Source organism: Apteryx rowi, unplaced genomic scaffold (assembly GCF_003343035.1).
Source record: "Apteryx rowi isolate R43461 unplaced genomic scaffold, aptRow1 scaffold_434, whole genome shotgun sequence".
Classification (NCBI taxonomy): domain Eukaryota; kingdom Metazoa; phylum Chordata; class Aves; order Apterygiformes; family Apterygidae; genus Apteryx; species Apteryx rowi.
Window position 1 is genome coordinate 148247 of NW_020450688.1, and position 15404 is coordinate 163650.

The 15404-nt window shown below is 39.4% G+C and overlaps 1 protein-coding gene across 12 annotated transcripts in view; it reads left to right on the forward strand.

The window, feature by feature from the left end:
• Window positions 1-15404, forward strand: part of MTMR3 (myotubularin related protein 3) — a 90429-nt gene that overhangs the window by 8833 nt on the left and 66192 nt on the right. For 2 of the 12 annotated variants that reach the window (XM_026076545.1, XM_026076549.1), the window contains 2 exons: window positions 9532-9703; window positions 13098-13221. The exons of 2 other annotated variants lie outside the window; for them this stretch is intronic. The gene's annotated coding sequence lies outside the window, so the exon portion shown is untranslated. Of the gene's footprint in view, window positions 1-1237; window positions 1418-3916; window positions 4691-9531; window positions 9704-13097; window positions 13222-15404 lie in introns of those variants that run through there. 8 more of the 12 variants (XM_026076542.1, XM_026076546.1, XM_026076537.1 and 5 more) reach the window with 7 other exon arrangements.

The following is a 15404-nucleotide window of genomic DNA, read 5'->3' on the forward strand; positions in this document are numbered from 1 at the left end:
TTTTTTTTTTTTTTTTTTTTTTGTTTGGACTGGAATCTCTTTAATCCCTTTGGACTCGAGCATGAGTATCACATGATTTGGAGGTGTTTGGTTAGCGTACTTCACTGCTGCAGAGCATCTCTGTACGTAACAGATGAGTAAATTAAGATTGCGGGGAGAAGCAACATGGGAGTCTTCAGTATGGCAGATCTATGTCTAAGGTTTCAATATTTTGTTGCTGGTTTATGTTCTGGCAAAACCAAGGGGAAGCCTCTGATCAGTTAGACTTCTGACCATGATTAAATCAGATTTCTGCTGTAAAGCCTGATGATAAAAAGGACTAGGTCTTTGATATACCAGCGGTATACCCTTACCTTCAGTATATCTACAAATGCTTGAACCATGTGTTAGGGTATTTGTGTGGGAACCTCCTTGAAGGCAAACTACAGTGGTATGACTAATTGTAGGTCCTTCTTTCAGACTCTATGCCTGCATGGGGCATCAGTGGATATCTAGCTCTATAAATATGCACAAACCTTTGTTGAAGTAAAAGAATTCTAAATATTCATAAGCAGATATGCTCAAAAAAAATAGTAGTTTCATGTATAACTGCATGACAGTGACAACACTTCCAGATGCTGCCACATTGCTTTTTCTTGACTTTAGTTCTGAAGGTTTTAGTAGCTAGAACCAAAATATTTTCCACGAGTCTAAAACTGGAATTTTCGTTTTAAACGATAGCATGAATGCTGACACTTGATGAGGGTAACTGCTAAACACTGATCTCAACTGAGAGGACTACACAAGATAAAAATATCATTGGGGTCTTCTAAAACATTCAGTTTATAGAATATTGTATAGTGGATACCCTGAAATGCTGCAATACAGTCATGAGCTGAGGCTGATAAGCTCCAGTGATTTGGAAGATACTGATCTTGAATATTGGTGCTGCTTTGCAGAATTTGGTACATTAAGCACCAGAATGCTACCGCTTTGCTTAGAGTAGTTTCAGTAATTGATTCCATCCGCAGCTGAAACCTGCTTCTCCCCAAGCTGTTTCACTCGCATGGAAAGAAATGCAGAAATAATTGAGGAGCTCTGGTTGTAGTGATGCTGTAGTTAGCTCATTACTCCAGACAAATTATCTTTTGCTTCTCTAAAGCATCGATTGGTACATTGGGTTAAAAGCTACCTAGCTTTCAACTAGTAGGCCATTCTAAGTCCTCTGCAATATTTTTATTTTTATTTTTTCACATAGGCACTTCTTACAAACTCTTAAGAGGCTAATGGTGACCTAACAGTAGAAGGGACTAAGGATGGGAGTTCTTTAACCATACGTGAAAGAAAAGAGCAACACCAAATCTGCTGTTGGTAATAATTCAACTTGGAGTAGGAAGCTTATCTTGAAATCTGCTTGATATGATTCTTACCTGCAGAGGTTGGTTAAGTTCATTACTTGTTACTGCACTGGCTGTTACTTGAACTGGTGGGTGTGTTCATGCAGAGTGCTCAGCCTGTGGAGTTGGGGCCCTTGAGAAAAGGGGTTTGCTTGATTTGACAAACTTAATATTGGTATAACAGGGACACTAAGAGCTATTTCTTGCTCTAAGACTAGTTTTTAATAAACTGTTTGTCTAAGATACAAGCTTGGGTGCTTCTGTCCTATCTGAGGGTCACGCCCAGGCAGCACTCCTATTAAAATTAATGGTGGTATTGCATCGCTCCTTCGACTGCCGTGTTCTCATTCAGCGCTAAGGTATGACAACTTTTCCTCTTGCATAAGAAGACTCCATTCATTCTGGCTGAGGAGGAAACAGTTTCACAGCTCACTAGAGTTGCATGCTGTTGTATCCTGTAGCTTTTTTTTTTAAATGTTAGTATTTTAAGTTACTGTCCAGCTTTCTAAATTGTCTCTCCCTACAGTCTGTACAACTGCCTGCTGCCGGACCATGTATCCAGTGATGTTTACATGCAGCAATCACAACTGGTGTCTTTAAAGCACTTCCTAGACAATACTCCCTTTCCTTGAGATACTTTGAGAGATCTGTTCAGAGAGCAACTGGTTAAAGCATTAATACATGAAATATTAAATCCCTTTTTGATGAGGGTTCCTATAAGCATACCTCACTGTTATAGTATCTTCTAAGAACCATTCAAATGGATGTAGTGATTATCTGGTCAGCCCTTGCTGAATGCGTTTCCTTCACTGCCTCATGCTTCTGTTAGTAGACCCGAATTGACTGCCATTCAGGTTAGAGACCTAGTAGGGCTGAGCCTCATGTACTTGAACATATCAGGGCCCCAAAATTTCAATATGGCTTACTTTACCTTGACTCCTTTCAATCTCTGCACACTCACAAAAGCTATTCTAGTCTTTTCTGGTTCCTCCAACAAACCTCAGTTTTCAGTCTCATCATAAACATTTGGTACCGTGTCAATCCCAGTACACCAAGCAGTGTATTGGTAAAAAACAAAAAACCAAAAAACCAAAACAGTTTCTAAAAATGTGCCTTAGATTCAATAACGTGCTTATTATTGAGCTAAATTGACTTTACTGCTCAAAGGTAAAAAGTGATAAGGTAGTTAAAACACACCTTGTCAAAAAAAGTCAGTCTTACCAAATGTGGCTGGCATCATGAAAAGGGCAAGAAGGGACATAGTTTTTTGGGGGAGGCTTGCTGTAACAGCAGTGCTGGTTAGAGGTAAGCAGGCAGGTTGGGGAGAATCTAATTAAATTTTAAGTTTACAGCTTAAAGAAAGGTCTAATGCTTAAAAAAAAAAAAAACTCTAAAATTGATTTATGTGCTTAAAGTCCACAATTCTTGTACTGACTCTTGCCAAGACAATTAAAGAATTCCTAGAACTAATTTGAATTTCCAAACTGGTTTTGGAGAGCAGTGGCTGCTTCTGCAGGTGCAGAGAATACTCAAGTCTGTTCAGCTAGGGAGGCGAGTCGCAGTGCTTTTACTACTGGAAAGATTTTGGGGAGTGTGAAGATGTTGCTGTGAAACACCTTTGTGGTGCAGTTGAGGATGTAACCAGATGGGTCTTTTTACGTCTTGCAGAAGGTCAGCTTAGGAACTTGTATGAATTGACGGACAGTAAACTCCTGAACCAGTGTTCTAGTTCTTATTTTCTAGAACTTTGGGCCTCCTATTTGAATCTGGAAAACTTTAAGAAAAAGAAAAGGATCTCTGTGTGTGGTTAGTGTTCTGAAGACCTGCTTAACTATGTGCAGCTAACTAAAGTGCAAAAGATTAAGAATATATTAGGGCCAGTTCAAAGATGGCTTGTTCAGCAGAATGGAGATATTCGTTAAAATGGAAATCAATGCAAAATGTTTGCAAAACAAAACACAATCAGCACCATATTTCAGCAGAAACTGAATCACATTATGCAGTTGCATTCTCCCATAGGTGACTTTATGTTAAGTATTGAAGGACTTGGTTTGACAAAGCTTGTGCATGCTGAAAGAAAGGATAGGTTAAAACTTGTCCAAAGAATCTCCTGCTTGTTAGCTGACTTCTAAAAGCACACTTTACCTGAAACCATTGAAAAATTGTGCTGATAACTTAGGTACTGGACTTTAATAACATCTTAAACTCCTAAGAGTTCTGGTTAAACAGCATGGGTTGTTTAACTTGCTGATATTTTTCTGTGAAGCTGACAAATCTGTAGATCGTGCTGAGTGACAGCTCAGCCTCTAAATGGAATTCAGAGCATCTTTGCCATGTTATAAAAAGCTTTTTTGCCTGGTGCTGATCTGTTTCTCCAGCTTAGAGCTTTTTGTAACCTTTAAACTTTGTCAGTATAGAATAGGAATGTATCCTGTTAAAACTTGCATTTGTCTAAAGAGCTAGCTCCTACCTATTCACCTATGTCCTACATCTCTAGATCTCGGTTATAAATACCAAGGTGTGTGTCACTCCAAACTTCCTAGGTAGGTAGTTATTCTTTTTTTAACAGAAGGAGGCAAACACGATCTGTAGCAAATCAAAAACTGTTTATCCTGTTGTATCTTTTTCATTCTTTAGTTTAGTATTATTTCTTACCTTGGGTACGATACAGTGTTGAACTTCTCAATTAGGATTTAGGAGTTGATCTGCAGGTGACTTCATGGCTGTGAAATCCTGGAGATTCTTCCAAAAATTTCTGTCTGAGATGAAGAGCATCTGACTTCAGCACTATCATCTTGAAGGTGATGTATTTGAGGCTGCAAAACTGAAATCAGAAACAAGCTTTCTTTTTGGGAAGAATGGGGAAAAGTGCTTACTAGCGTCTCATCTAAGCAAAATAGACTGGGTGGACACTACAGCATAAACCTGGTAAAAGGATCTTAAAAATGAAGTGCTTGATGATGAAGGAAGGTAGGTTGAATAAAAGGGTCCAAAGGTTACAATTCTGAGGTAGGAGATAAGTCTTCTAGTTAGCCTAGTTAGGTTTGCCCCGCCTTCAAACCTGGCTGCATTTTGAAGGGATAAATAACAGCTTTTCTGTGTGTAAAGCAGTAGGCTTGAATTATAGCCTTCCTTGATATTTTGGGGCTCTTTGGTGTAAAGCTTTCAAGGAAACATTGCTAATACTGAGCTGGTGGGATGGAAGTCAAGATTTTTCAAATTTATCTCAGTTCAAGCATGGTTCTTTCTCTTCCTTCCAGGATTTAACTCCTTGTCACAAAAGCGACACAGCCTTCCTTGCAGACAGATTTGAGGTAGATATCTGCTTCTTAATCTGAGGTTGCTTTGTCTGTGTTGTTCAGCATCCTGCATCTTTTGAGTTTAACTTGCAGTCTTAAGATGCCACGTTCAGCATAACCAATCTATGAAATATTCTTAAGGGAGATTATTTTTTTAGTATGCTACTTCTACGTTAAGATTGCTGCAAGTAAAGCAGCTATCAAGTGCTTTTGCAGTTGTTCATCTTGCTTCTGTAGCCAAAACTGCTTCTATCCAGAAGCAAATCTTGCTGGCTTAAAACAGCCTTTACTAGGTAGAGTACTGCTGGTGTGCCCTAGTCTAGAACAGGTACTAAGTAATAGGTCTGCTTTGCAGATCATGCAGCTCTTTTGATCTAAGAATGCTGTCTGCCTCATGGCACTGGAATATTAGGCTGAACTTTTGGTGTAGAAAGATCTAACCATTGTAAAGGTAGCCATTACTACCAATTTCAACTTGAGTTGTGCTAGAGATTTATGCAGGAAGTGGGAGCAGATGAATTCCTTTCACAGAACTGTTTTATCCATTGTGAACTGAAACAGTTGAATCGCTGGGTTTTGTTTGGTATTTGTGGTAAGGTTTGATACCTTAGTTGATGAATGTTCATATGTTTTCCACAGATAAAATATGTTTAATCCTTGTGGGTTATAGAATAGGGGGTTAACAGATTTATAGATGTTAAGATGTCTGTGTATATAATTTAATTTTTAGAACTAGTGCACTGAAACTTCATACTGAAAAGTTACTCAGTAACTTGGTTTTGGTTACTGAGCTGCAAATAATACTGGTGAACTTTGCAGCAAGGTTAAATGAGAAATGTACAACAACAAATCTCTAATTCAGAGCCTATTCCTGGAGGCAATAACGCCTTCGTTGGTGACCTTACTCATGCAGATACTCCTACTGGCTATAACAAGATTAAGCGCTTGCTTATCCATGTTGCTTATTATCTATGGAGTTAGGACCTTATCTTTTATTTTTGATGTTTTATTGCATTTTAACTGTAAGCAAAATGATTACCCTTCAGTTTACTCTAATGCTGGTTTGCCTCAAACTTCTTAAAATGAAAGTAGAATGTATGTATTTCTGTATTTGCACTGGTGTAAGTTGCTTCAGAGTATTGGCAGATCTCGTCTATGAGATCATGTGTCAGCCTGCGAGGTAGAAGCCAGTCTGCTAGCACATTTAATCTATTTTTGATTTGTCAAGATCTCCAGGGTAGAAACAAAAAGCACTTTGTCCTCGGTATTCTTGCAAAGACTGACGCTTTTGAATTACTCTTTCTAATTGTCTCTTGAGTTGCTTATTTTCTTAGCGTGCCACTCTTGCTGAGGGAATCTCACTGTTTAGTAGAAGAAAGCCATAAGTGGGTCACTTCCACTGTATGTAGTAAGTTCCAAGGCTTCCATCTATAGGTTGAACATCTCACACTGACACTTTAAAATGAGATATCTATTTGAACAGTTCAGAGTTCAATCTCATCAACAAAAGAAAAATTTTTCTTGCAACTGTGATAGCCCTTGTGTAAGGTTATGCCAGAACTGAAAATCTCATTACTGTCTTGCCTCAAATCCCTGATGCTGTATCTCATTCCCCTCAGAATCATATGAGACAACAATAGTATGAGTGAAGGTACTTTCTGATGAGCATAGAAGAACCCTATAAGAACAGTATCTGTGGGCTTTTAGTGGACTCTTCAGAGAACCATTCATGCTTTATTTATACTTTGTTGCTGAGAGAATATGCAACTTTGAACATATCCGGGAAATACTGCATCCAGATTTTAGTTCTCACTTTTCATATCTTATTATTCTACTTTCCTTTTCATTACTAACCCCAAATTGCCTGGATGTAGTGGAAAGTGAAGTGCTGAACATCAGGGCTTTAAATTTCTGATATATATTAGAGTTGTGCGAGAATATTTCTAACCCTTGCAGCAACTGTGAAGTAATCAGGCTATCTTTAAGCAGTTAAGCTTAGTTTTGTACTGTTTACTTCATCCTTTCCAGGTCTCTGTTTGCATTTACCTTTGCTAAGCAATAATGATTGCTGACTCAAATCATTAAACTGGTGATTGAGTTATCATATTGTGAGAACAAACCAACCAAAGAAACATTATTGCAACCTCCTGATAGTGGAAATTCCTGTAGTGAAATGCCTGATTTAATCTTTAAGCTTGGAGAAAATAAGGGTGTTGATAGGAGAAACTACTTTATATTGGACTCTCATTTAGACTGACATGTTGTGCTAGCAAAAAGAAGTTGTTGTGTGAAAAGAATAGTAGTGACCTTAGAACTGTTTAGAATAGCAGCTCTCTTATGTTAACACAGGCAAGTCTGAGCTTCTTGTTCTTCAGTTTGAACACCAAAGTATAGTGTGCAGTGTCCACTTAAGTTTTTTAATTACTGATGCTTCCACAGGCAGAATCTGGATGACATAGTTGCATCCTTCTAATGATTCTGTCTAGGTGTATTTGAGCTTAAACTGTAAAGGATACTCTAAGATATCACTGTCCTCCCATCAAATGGGAGACAGTCAGTGGAATCCAGCATGTCTTTCTCCTGAAGCAGGTGTCCAATACAGGTAAGAACTGCTTACTGCCTGATGGAGTAGGCCTTTTAAAAGGAGACTAGGTCAGATATAAACATCTAGCTTTAGGTGAGATGAATCTTGATAGTCTCGGGTGGGGCAGCTCCTGTTAACAGCTAGTGTGGACATGGCACTAAAGACACCTCTAGTAAGGATTAATCTTTTTTGGCTGCAGATGGTTTTCACAGTTTTCTTGGCAAGACAACTTGGTCAAATGACACTGCTGTAGAAGTAGTGTAGATGTGACCTCTTAGGACCCAACTGAAAAGCTCTAAAAAGCTTTGACCACTTGGTTTGAGATGTCCTGTGTAAGGATAGCTCAGAGTGGAGCATACAGGCGTACCTCGTTTTATTGCGCTTTGCAGATATTGCCTTTTTTTTTTTTTTAACCACGAACTGAAGGTTTGTGGCAACCCTGAGTTGAGCAAGTCTATTGGTGCCATTTTTCCAACAGCATGTGCTGTCTCTGTGTCACATTTTGGTAATTCTCACAATATTTCAAACTTTTTCATTATTATTAGATCTGTTACAGTGATCTGTGATCAGTGATCTTTGTTACTATTGTAATTGCTTTGGGGCGCCACGAACCGTGCCCATATAAGATGGCAAACTTCATCAATAAAAGTTGTGTGTGTTGTGACTGCTCTGCTGACCAGCTGTTCCCCCGTCTCTCTCCCTCTCCTCGGGCCTCCCTATTCCCTGAGACACAACAGTGTTGAAATTAGGCCAATTAATAACCCTACAATGGCCTCTAAGTGTTCAAATGAAAGGAAGAGTCTCACGTCTCTCCCTTTAAATCAAAAGCTAGAAATGATTAAACTTAGTGAGGAAGGCATGTCGAAAACCGAGACAGACCGAAAGCTAGGCCTCTTGCGCCAAACAGCCAAGTTGTGAATGCAAAGGAAAAGTTCTTGAAGGAAATTTGAAGTGCTACTCCAGTGAACACACAAATGATAAGAAAGTGAAACAGCCTTCTTGCTGGTATGGAGAAGGTTTGAATGGTCTGGATAGAAGATTAAACCAGCCACAACATTCCCTTAAGCCAAAGTCTAGTCCAGAGCAAGGCCCTAACTCTCTTCAATTCTAAGAAGGCTGAGAGAGGTGAGGAAGCTACAGCAGAAAAGTTTGAAGCTAGGAGAGGTTGGTTCGTGAGGCTTAAGGAAAGAAGCCGTCTCCATAATGTAAAAACGCAAGGTGAAGCAGCAAGTGCTGATGTAGAAGCTGCATCAGGTTATCCAGAAGATCTAGCTAAGAGAATTGATGAAGGTGGCTACACTAAACAACAGATTTTCAGTGTAGAGGAAACAGCCTTATATTGGAAGAAGATGCCATCTAGGACTTTCATAGCTAGAGAGGAGAAGTCTTCCAAAGGACAGGCTGACAGCAAGAGAACTAGAATTAGAAGTGGAGCCTGAAGATGTGACTGAATTGCTGCAATCTCATGATAAAACTTGAATGGATGAGGAGTGCTTCTTATGGATGAGCAAAGAAAGTGGTTTCTTGAGATGGAATCTACTCCTGGTGAAGATGCTGTGAACATTGTTGAAATGACAACAAAGGATTGAGAATATTACATAAACTTAGTTGATAAAGCAGTAGCAGGGTTTGAGAGGATTGACTCCAATTTGGAAAGAAGTTCTATTGTGGGTAAAATGCTATCAAACAGCATAGCATGTTACAGAGAAATCCTTTGTGAAAGAAAGAGTCAATCGATGCAGCAAACTTCATTGCTGTCTTCTTTTAAGAAATTGCCACAGCCACCCCAGCCTTCAGCAATCACCACCCTGATCAGTCAGCAGCCATCAACATCAAGGCAAGACCCTCCATCAGCAAAAAGATTACGACTCACTGAAGGCTCAGGTGATGGTTAGCATTTTTTAGCAATAAAGTATTTTTTAATTAAGGTATGTACATTGTTTTTTTAGACATAATGCTATTGCACACTTAATAGATTACAGTATAGTGTAAACATAACTTTTATATGCACTGGGAAACCAAAAAATTTGTGTGCCTCACTTTATTGTGATATTTGCATTATTGCGGTGGTCTGGAACCAAACCCACAATATCTCCGAGGTATGCCTATATAAGCATGTGATTAAACTTAACGCTGTATCACAGAGTTAGAACTGTTAAGCTTCCAGGCTCTCAAGTTAGGACATCAGTTCTATCCCATTACCCAGTTAAATCACACTCTGCCTCAAAACCCTGTATTTCTTACCTCACTGTTTCTGTGTTTACCTTTATAGGAACTCATTTCCAGCTCTGGTGGCTGAAGCACAGCTGTGTGCTCTGCTGATCGGCTGATATCTGGCAGTCATACCTGTACAGCTAAGCATCTCAAGACAGTTATTTGCTGCTTGACAGTGGCTGCCTACGTGGAGATGCTTACTCTGTGGCTCAGACTGTACCTGCACACAGGTGCTCTTGGCACTTAGATGCTCTTTGGTGGATCTGGGTGCTGATGCTGCTCCATACCTGTTTGGAAACTTCTTGTATAATAGAAACTTGCCCCAAAGCCAATTTTTGATATTGTATCTTAATTTGTTTAATTTTTTTATCGGTTTTACAGATACTGCTGTGGAATTCATATTGTTTCTTAAAGGCATGGGGTTTTTTTGCAATGTTACTGAAGAACTTAAAGCTACTGTAGACTTTATAAAATCACTATTTCTGTAAGCGTTCACTTTAACAGCATTACGGAAGCTAACTAATGGATTAACAGAACCGTTCTAAATTTACTTCAGCTTTACATTCTTGACAGTAATTGTGATGCAAGAACTTGATTCCTGAAAATGAATACATCTTACATGCACACTCATGTGAGATTGACAGAACAGCACATGCCAGCCTTGAAGATAATGTTTCTTTCAGTATGACTTAGAATATGGTACAATTATCTTTTGCTTTTGAAGCATTATACAAACTCAGTAATGCATGGCTGTTCAGAGGGACTGTAAGTCACAGGTCATGGGAAAATCTGATTCCTTCAGAAGGGAATGCATCTTAGTCTCTGCAGTCCGTGTAGAGAAAACTACTTGTGGAGTTTGCTTTGGGCTCTTGCATTGGATATGACAAGGTAGCAAGATACTTCTCACATTTCCCTCTTCTTGAGAAGTCCATCTTCTAGCTTTGGTCTTGCAGGCTTTCCAACTTTTCTTCTATTTATATTCTTCAGCTGACTTCTGTACCACTTTATTCCTGAACAGTCAAGTTGTTAGAGGGGAATACCTGGTATATAACGCTTGCAAGCTTCTGTAATGGATTTGTATGAACTGTTCAAATGTCTGTTCTTTCCTTAATTTTCTGTCTCTAAGCTTGCTGTTGACTGCTTGTTTAAATTAAAGAAAACAGAGGGGTGTTTTGGGCAGGAGGGAACTTCTATCCAAAGAGTCAAGGTATTTGAAGGACAGTGTTTAGCACAGCTATCCTGATACCAGTGAGGATGGACTTCCATAGTCATGAAGTTAACAAAATATTACCTCTTCAAACACTGTCTTAAATTGTCCAGTCTCCCTGGAAAAGCTGAACAGTCTTTTGAACATACAAACCCTTCAGGCCATCCCAAACTTGTTTCTGTATTACAGGCAAATGTTTTGGACCTGAAAGACATCTGGTAGATTGAGGAAGTCTTTCTTGCAGTTGCCCTCCTTGCTACCTGTAGCAGGAGATGCCCTTGTTTTTCACAGGGGAATGAACACCTACTTGAAGTCAAATGGAATCGGGCTCTATAATGAAAAGCATTAGTCAACCTAAACTGTAAGTGGAAGAGAGCCAGCTTTGAATGTTTGACAAAATTGTCTCCTGCTGATAAAGGATCTATAGGTCACTTCAGTTTCTCTTTAAAAGTTTGAGTTTCTTACAGAGTGCAATAGACAGGTTGTCTTATGGATTGCAAGAGCCAAGTTGTAATTTGGAGTGGGGAGGGCTGAGGCTCTTTGAAGGTGGAGGTAAGAGGAGGAAGTTGTGAAAAGCTGACTTGCTATTACTACATTGATCTCCATAACTGTGTGAGACCTATACATTAAGCTTGCACTGACATGCTGCTAAAAACCTCCCACACCTGCCCTCCCTCCAGTGGAAGCAAAACTGTAGACTTCAGTTCCTCATTCCTTTGCTGCCTCAGTGCTTTCTAAAGCTGCCACCAGAGCAGCTCTGTCTTAATGCTCTGGCAGCCTTGCTTGAGCCGTCAGAGCGGTCTGTAAGCCTTTCGCTAGGCACACCACCAGCATAGCAGCTGATTGAGCAGTGGAAGCATGAGTAAGTCCCACTGGCTGATTCTCAAGTCTGACATCATATCCAAGAATTAGATGGCTCTCTTTCACCATGGGGATAATGAAATAATTCCTGCTGTGTTATTCATTAACTCACACTTCATTCAGTGGCTTTTAAGAGGATAACAAGTATGTTAGAGGTGAACTTGCATAAGACTTCTGATATCCTTTTGATAAGATAAATGAGTTAAAGGTACGGCAGACAACTAGAAGTAGTTTAAGTGTAGCAGTGATGCCACACTGAGGTGACGTGCAGCGTCTTACGCTTACTGGCTTGAAAACTAATTGAAGAGTTTTGATTTAGAGAAAACAGTCTGCATTTATAAGTGTTGCAGAAATAACTTTTTAATGCCCAAAGCCAGGGCATTAAGGCCTTCCTTACTCTGGGGGCTGTATGTGGAACCTGGCTGAATGGCTGTTTAGGAAGGTGATGTTCAGCCCAGCGCTGAAGCACTTCAGGGCAGGCCTGGGATCCCAGACTGGGGGACTTGCAATCGTGAAAGCGTATGGAGGGGAAAACGTCTTGGTAAAGGACGGCTTCTCCTGACTCATATACAAGTTTTGATGGAAGAGCCCACTGAAGCTTGTTTGATTTTAGCACTTAATCTAACTTGAGCATGTGTAAAAATTAAATATCTTTTAAATGTTAGTGTGCTGCCCTCTTTCTCCCCTTGCACACAATTTTGTCAGCTTGAGAACAGTCTTATCTTACTTTGCAAGAAAACTTTAAAAGAGAGAAAGATTACCTGCTTTGCTAAGGGGTTTTCCCAAACTTTATGTTCAAAAGAATAACACTTTAAAGGAGGCTGTGGGAATTAGGTATCCAACTTATTTTGCCTCTAATATGAGCCCTTGATGTCCTGGGATTCCTGATGAATATGTCAGTGGCTGTTGGTCAAGCTACAATACCACATGTGAGCACTGTTCTATTCCAAAGGCTTGCCAAGGGATTGATCTTCCTCCAGAAGAGGTTTTCATTCTGTAATGTGCAACTGAGCCAATAAACTAATATAATCAGATGAAGTTGTTTGTGGGAGGGATGCTGACTGGAGTAATTCAAATGCCAAATGAAATGTCTAATCTTCTGAATGTTGCTGTGAGTGCACTGGCATCAGCAGTTCATCCACATAGATAACAACTGTGATCATGCCAAGAAAAGGCTGCAATTGTCTTAAGTATCTGAAAAGAAAACAGAATTTCTGAATGGCCCAGTAAGATTTTAAATTACCTTATACTTGTAGAAGCACTAGGTGAGGGAATGGGAACTTTGGGAAGAAAAATTAGGTGGTGGTCCTGTGAGTCAGGTGATCCATCCTGGAGAACTAGATTCTCTCTCTCTGTCCCGCTTTGTGCTGCAGAGTGAGTGACTGGAAACTTTCAGGTGTCTGGAGTTTTGTCTTCAGTGTTGCACGTACGACCTCTAGGCCTGAGTGCTCCCTTCTACAAATCTTACTCCCAGCTAATGCAGTTGTGTTTCAGAAATACAGAGCACTACAAAAATCGAAAACACTTGAAAAACTAACTTTAGACATCTTTTTCAGGTACCAAACCTAGAAGATGCTTCTGATGCCTTATGTTTTCACCATGCATAGCTCTTCAGCCTTCTAAAAATACAGTGCTACCACTTATCCATATGGGACAGTGGGAAAATATATTTAAAGTACGGTAAGCACCATGGAGCTTAACCAGAAGAGGTGCTATAAAATGAGCAGTGTGGAAAAGACTGGCTTTAGAGTCAGTGTGGTGTTCTGAATAAGGTTTAGTAAAATGTATGTATTGAAAAGATAGTTGTGTTCAGAGAACAGTTCAATGTAATGCACTGCATGAGGAGGGAGTTTATGGGAAACAAAGGATGGAGAAGAGAATTGATGATCATACATAAGCTCAAAGAAGCAGAACTAAAGCTTCACAGGTGATCATAGTACTTGTATTTTCTAATGTGGAATTCTTCACTTGGCATCTTAATGTCAATATATAATAATCAACAACTTTAATTCTACTGCATATGTAAGTGGTGAAAATAGCTGCGGTGTCATTAATATACTCTTCTGTCAGCTTGTCTCCCTTATTTACTTTATTGTGCAAGTATCCATAACAACCTTAACTTGTAGTCCAAAAATCCATCACCAAAGCATGCCAGCCCTATCAAGGAGCTCTTCCTTTACAGCAGCATTTACATGCCAGTGCTCAGACTTCTTGAGCTGTTGTGTACGGAAAAAAGTTAAAATATCAAAACAGTCAGGCCATGGCTTCATATCTTTTTTCAGAAGTTCTGTTTTCAGCACCATGGTAATGGTGACTGGAGAAAATGAACATCTTCGATTCGTGTCAAGTGTTAAATTCTTTAGACCAAGCGTATAGATTACTGCAGTAAGTGCTGCTTCATGGCTTTCATTGGTTATTCTGGAAATCTCTACCATGAGGGAAGACTCTTTTAAAACAGGTCTGTCAGCTGGACCTGAAACCAGTTTATAGATAATTACACTTCCAAGCTAATGACACAGATGCAGTACTTCTATTAAAATGTTTACTTATATTTTATATGAATTTGGTTGACAGATTAATTCAATCTTGCCAAGTAAGCTTTCCTACATAAGGATGTAGTCTTTTGCTCAGGCAAAGCAGCTTGATCATTTTCTGGCGTTTGAATGTAAATGTACAAAATCGTGTGTTAACTCTTTCAATAATACAAGGCCTGTTTGCTAAGGCTGTTCCTGCAGTGAGCTCTTGTTTATCCAAATTACAAATTTTCACTTTTTCATCACAATTCTGAGCATTTGCTTCCGGAACTTGATTTCACAGGTAGATTTTTGTGTTACATCGATGGGGAAACCTCTTGAAATAAAAGCTTATGATGAATCTAGTAGACTTTAAGTGTTCTGAATGTTGTTCTTATCCCTGTTTGTTCTTCCTAGTTTTACTCATAGTTTGAAGGCTCCCTTTGCCTTTGAGCTTTTTTCCTAACTTAAAGCTTTCTTAAGGTTCCAGCCCTAATACTGAAACAGGTCATCTAGAAAGAATCTCTGTCTTTGGAGATATTCAAAACATGGCTGCACAAGTCCCTGAGCAACTTCATCTATTGGAATGGTGTCAAGGAGGGGGTTGGACTAGATGATCTTCAGATGTTCCTTTCAGCCCAAATTATTCTGTGATTGTGTGTGTGTGTGTGTGCGTGCACATCTATCCTGGTTTTTCATACTTTTCTCCTTGGGGTTAAACAGGCAGAAGTAATTTTTGCTGTTTGCAAATGAATATCAACTCTCATTCCTGTAACTGTTACCACTACAAAAACTTCCACTGTTGAATTTGAGCCTTTCTGAAAGAATGCTCTCTGTAAAATGCAGTCCTTTCAGACTCGAAGGCAAGCTTCCCTGCAAGCAGCTTTTAGTTTTGTAGTTAAGGGGAGGAAAGAAATTCCTGGCTCTTCCTGGTTTGCACTTTGTAGACCAAAGTTGACACCTCATAAGATTTGCTTCGGAAATCAAGAATCCTCTTACAGAGTTTCTCAGTGCTGTTGCATGTGTTGTCAACAGCTTCACCCTGCTTGCTAAGGTCATAAAACTAGATGTAGTCAGTTGAGGACAAGGTCTTTGGCTATTTGATTTCATCTGGAGCAAAATGACAGATCAGGAATCTTAAAATCAAGTGATAAGCTTCTTACTGCTCCTCATCTATGTTGTATGTCCGTTCTTGACAAAACTTCCCTGACCTTTTTTGGATCTGAACAAATCATGTAACTCGAGTACTTTATCCTCATGGTTTTAAGACTTACATCTGAGTTTGCATTCAGTAAGAACAGACACTACTTTGCTTAGCTGCTAAATCAGTTATCCTTGAATTTGAAATTT